Source organism: Pollicipes pollicipes, unplaced genomic scaffold (assembly GCF_011947565.3).
Source record: "Pollicipes pollicipes isolate AB1234 unplaced genomic scaffold, Ppol_2.1 Scaffold_5724;HRSCAF=6776_pilon_pilon_pilon, whole genome shotgun sequence".
Taxonomy (NCBI): domain Eukaryota; kingdom Metazoa; phylum Arthropoda; class Thecostraca; order Pollicipedomorpha; family Pollicipedidae; genus Pollicipes; species Pollicipes pollicipes.
In genome coordinates, this window is record NW_023596746.1 from 12,879,325 (window position 1) to 12,885,324 (window position 6,000).

A 6,000-nucleotide genomic window follows, 5' to 3' on the forward strand; every position below is an offset into this window, starting at 1 on the left:
ACACACACACACACACACACACACACACACACACACACACACACACACACACACACACACACACACACACACACACACACACACACACGCACACGCACACGCACACGCACACGCACACGCACACGCACACGCACACGCACACGCACACGCACATGCACACGCACACCACACACACACACACACACACCACACACACACACACACACACACACACACACACACACACACACACACACACACACACACACACACACACACACACACACACACACACACACACACACACACCTGTGTGCGTACCTGGGCAGCATTGATTGTCTTTCATACATGCACCCTAGTTGGTGGCTTTCCTGCAAACATCTGTTTGAAACACGCCATTTGGTGAGTCAGTCAGATCTAGAAATGGCAGCTTGTTGTACACACTACGTTTTATAATGAAATTCAAGCCTGACTCGCCCTCAAGCTTTCACGCAGAGATTAGAGCTGATTAATGCCGCCAACATCTACAAAAATGCCAACGTCATAGAGGAAATTCCAGGCTCAGTGCCCCACAATTAGCATGTGTCATGTAGAAAGGCAGGTGCCCGATCTGTCGGGGCAATTAATCTATGTGTAAATGAAATAAGCAAGGTCTTATATTTTTATGGTGCTCTGGTGGTTTCCTGCCAGGGGTTCTAAGAGTGATGCCGAGATCTAAGGGGCTCTAGGAGTAACTGTCTGGATATAGCACAAGAAACATAACCTATTGAGGACACTATCCCTGTCTACACAAGTAAATGTGGTTGCTAGACAGGAACAGAAATGTTCCAGAAATGGAAATCATTCTGATGTCGGAAGAGCATTTTTTTCAGACTCTCATGCCAAAAAACTCAGATGATATCAAGCGAAGTGTGTTCAAAGGCGCGCCTTTCAACTCACCTGGATGACTTTAGAAACTTGACGCATACTTCGTCCCATGAAGGCTTCTTTGGTTAGGCACCTTCTCGTTCCACATGTGGCCGCTTGGCCGTACTGGCAAAGTCGGCCAAGCTGTCATATGTGCGCATTCACCAGCGCTCTGAAACGTGCGCCGGAACGCCTCACGTTCTCATCGCGCAGCGTCTTTTCACGCGTCTTTTGAAGCGCCCTCGTAACGCCCGGGCGTTGGGAGCGTGCGGCGCAAGAGTCCGGGAGCGGGCGAATTTCGGTCGTTGCGTTCACACACAAGCGGCAAGCGAGGTGCATTTTTTCGCTGTCCAACAAGTAAGTGCTTTTGTTTAGCCCACCAAATCTCGGCAAGGGAGGCCGACAATGGCGTCAACACTGCGCATATTGTTGGACACACACGTATGCCACATGCCTCCAAGGCACGTAGCCAGCTTCGATTCGCAACATTCAACACCAAATGGCACATTCAACTTAACCTACACTTACAAATTCCTCACAACCCCCCCCCCCCTCCCCCGAATAACACACACCGGGACATCAACCCAGATGGTCGGCCATGCTCATTGCCGTAATAGCGCATTTTGACGCAAACCGTGCCACTGACAGAAATGAAACTATGCACAACGATGATAATGGCTTCATTCGTTTTTAGATCCTATTATCTGCAGCATACTGATTCCCATAATTGACGAAAATATCTCAGTTTGTATCAATGCATTAAATTACCCGTTCTACTCTTTCAATAAACAAAGCTGATGCACAAACTCAGGTTGATGATACTTTGACGTCATATAGCGTGCATATGGTGAGTTTATGCCTTCAGTGGGCGGTCGAGGTTTTTACGCTGAGGAGACTGCGTAGTAAGGACCAAGAGCATCTTGAAAAGTGAGCTAAAATGGCCCTGCAAAAGAATGGGAGACTGTGAGGTGTGCCAGCAAATCGCCCATAAACTGTCCCCACACGACAGTGCTGAAAAGGCCCAGAGCATTAAAACTTATTTTTCGCTTTCAGTGTAGTAATGAGCGCAAGTTCATCGCACCCAACATTCGTGAAAAATTGTGTTTAATAGAATTTGGAACACTGAGAGCGCTTCAGCCTGTTTTGATGCTGGGCAGGCGTTGATATGAACCTTCCATACCCGTGGGCAAGTGGATACTTTTTTGACCTCTGCGAATCAGGTTTGTTTGCCATGACCCACCTACGTCCCAGGTAGTCAGCACATCATACCCTACCCCCGTCAAGCATCTCCGGCAGCCAGTGGTCGGATTGGCCAGGAAATCTCATGGATGGTGCCGAATGCATCTCGAATTAATGCAAATGTATATTGCACATAGGAGTTCCATCGCTTAGCGCGGCAATCCCGCAAGCACTCGTTTTCTACCATTTAAGTTTTATATTAAGAACTTGTGAGTTGCGAAGTAAACCGCCGCATGAAGACGAACCCACAAGCTGGAGCGAAAGCTGACAGCAACAGCTACAATTTTGTTCAACGTCGAACGAGGAAATCCAGAAAACACGTCGCCCCAACACTATAACTTACGTATATAACAGCCCCTAATGTTTAGCAGACACCGATATTCTTCGGCAAACTGTCACATCTTGCAATGATGGCCTGTCACGGATGAAGCTAGGTTTAAGCTAGGTGTAACCATATGAGATAATGCGGAATGTAGTGTAGTTGAAGTCTTATCTCCATCTGAGGTGAGATCGAGTCAAAGTCGCGCTCTGCGTTAGATATAGTATACAATATTAGAGCAGAAACGGGCCTAGGTCAATAAGGCGTGATGACAGTATTTGGTGTCTGAGTACTAATATGCCCCCTGCATTCAATGACTCTACAACGGGGTGCCCGGCGAAGTACATCGCGTTCCTTTTTTAAATAGAGGGCATGCTTGAGGTCGAGCCCGGGACTTCGGTCCAGTGAGAACATCATACGTAAAGGACTTGCTCTCAGATGCCATAGCCGTCCATAACAACCTCCTTTTGCAATGTTCCATGCCGGTAGTTATTACATATATATAGATATAGATATAGATATATATATATATATATATATATATATATATATATATATATATGTGTGTGTGTGTGTGTGTGTGTGTGTGTGTGTGTGTGTGTGTGTGTGTGTGTGTGTGTGTGTGTGTGTGTGTGTGTGTGTGTGTGTGTGTGTGGTGTGTGTGTGTGTGTGTGTGTGTGTGTGGTGTGTGTGTGTGTGTGTGTGTGTGTGTGTGTGTGTGTGTGTGTGTGTGTGTGTGTGTGTGTGTGTATGTATGTAGGCGGTAGAAGCCTTTTACTGTTAGAAAGCAGGTCGAGATAACTCTTTGAAAGTATAAACGTGGTCCAGAAATTACGTGCAATCTTTTGAGATGCTTTAAAAGTCACACCACCAGTCGTTAAAGGCATCTGCGTGGACCATTATGCACACAGATATATCACTAGCAATAGCCTTATTCATCGGAGAAAAATCAGGAGAATGGAAAGGTGAATCCGTTGAAGTTTTGGCAACATGCCTTCTATGCTGCTTTTCGTTTCAATAAAGGCATGCTGCCCAGATATCAACGCATCTATATCTCCATTTTCCTCGTTTTTCTCCGAGAACTACGGCCATTGCTGCTGTCTTGTCTAGCTACATCAACAGCATGAAATCTGGCAATGTTTTGAAGAAAAAAAAATACATACCTGTTTTCAAACCTGTTCTGTTATCCTGGAGAAAGCAGCCAGAGGTTACAAGCCCTGTCGCCCAGCGCGTGTTTAAGTTCCACTTCTGCGCGCAAACGGAAGGCGTGCCGTTAGCATGATAAATTTGCAGGTAAAATCAACTGTCAAGTTGATGGAATAGATTGCACTTTCCCAACAATGCAAATCAATTAATTATAGTTCCGGAAGTGCTGTCCCCTCTATCTGCAATAATGGTGTGTTTTTTCTCCCCTCGGGACAAAAAGTGGCCATTGGTCGGTCGTACTGCTCCAGTCTTGATTATCGAATAATTTGATAAAGCATATTACGTTCGGTCGGATAATATCAAGCCAACGTCAAATGAAGGAGTATTAACAGAGTAATAAGCTCAGGAAATAAGATACCGATCGATTAGTGTGCGGGGCGCTGGGCTGCCGCAGGCTTAATCTGGATGCCGCTGGTACAGAGGGGGGGGGGGGGGCAGGCCACGGAAACTAGCGTGCGCCGTACGCCGCGTCTGCTTACCCGAAAGCGGCTTCTCTACAACAGACACATAAGCGGGAAGTGCCATTTCAGGTAACCTTCGCCGCCCTTGGTGGTGATACAGCCCATCATGCCCCTCAAAATTAATGCATTCTCAATCTTATACTCTATGGCTCGATGTTGTTCACAGGTAGCACACGAATCGCAAATGCATTGCCTTTATTGTCGCATTGTATGTTTGCCTTTTTACCTCGTTTACGACAAGCCTCAACTGCAACACGGTAGAGCAGGTGCAAAATTATAGCATACCAAAAATGCAAACGAGGCATACACTTAATATCCAGAGTCTCCCAACCTACAGCCCAAGCGAGTTACAGAGCACTAAACTTGCTGTACAATAGCTCATCACACCGGACAATATGCTGCAGACAGCCATCCCACGTCGCCGCACGCGCAATGCGTCGCATTGCATGCACTTTTGGTCATGCATCAGGCCTCAACAATACTCTCAGTCATCAAACCAAGCCAATCTCGCACCCCACAGGCTTCATAATGCTCAAGATCCTCGCTGGGCTTTACACAATGATGCTTATGAAAGCATCTTGGTGCGGTCACTTAGGGGTCTTAGTTCAAGAATTGATGATATATATATATATATATATATATATATATATATATATACATAGTAAAAGACCGGGACGTGTTCGCGTGCACGTTTTTCCTGGGCGTGCTGAATCAACCTAATGTTTCCTTTGACTTCGTTTGGCAGGTTAAAGCGAATGTTCCACATTTGAAAGGAAGAGCACTTAGGAAAGCCAGGGCTGTGGATTGCACCAAACGATCTTCAAGACGGGTATTTCATTTTCAATCGTCATACAAACGTGAAAGACTCCCTTTGAGGCGCTGCGCGGGTCTTTTAAGGACTCGGCATGAAGGAAGGAAGGAAGGAAGGGTCTTTACCAAGGGAGAGTCTTCTGGGGATCCGCCGTGGTAGTAAGTAGTGTTAGAAAGCCCTGCCGATCTAGGAGGCTCGTTGTTTGTGGATACACAAAGAATGATGCAGCCTGCTGAGAAAATGCGCCAACGAACGGGTATCTCTCTGGATTTGGCCCACTTCCTTCTCAAAATTGTAGGCTGAAGTCCACGTGGGTGTGTGGGGGTGGGGGCTATAGCCCCCGTGCGACTGAATAGGTAACTACGCCCCTGTTGGGCTAGTAAAGTATCCCTTTATCTGACAATTTTATTGGCAACGTTTGGCGGATTGCTTAAGGTCATCCATTCCCAACAGCGGCTTTGGAACAAAGCCCAAGCTGACAGCAATTTTAAAAGAAACCTTCACTTGGACACCCGATAGTGTTTGCTTTATGCGAGTCTGTGTCTGCATAGTTGCACACACACACACACACACACACACACACACACACACACACACACACACACACACACACACACACACACACACACACACACACACACACACACACACACACACACACACACACACACACACACACACACACACACACACACACACACACACACACACACACACACACACACACACACACACACACACACCTGCTGTGTAGTTACGCATGCAGGCGTTTAACAGGCAGCTGTACTCAGTGTGGAATTGATTATCACCCTGCTGCCCGTCACATAGTTGTGATTATCACCCTGCTGCGTATCACATAGTTGTGAATATCAGCATGCAATGGCTGTAATGAGGAAATCCTCACGGAGCCGAACGAGAATATTGGCCTAAGCTGCTGCTGAAGGTGGCCAAGCCATTGATGTATAGTTGATGCCATCTGGCAGTCCTACCTATCATGTTGCATTATCCATGACTCTAATTAAATACCCAGCTAGTGGTGATGTTGAATCTCTTGAGGACTTGTCAGCCAAACATTTTTT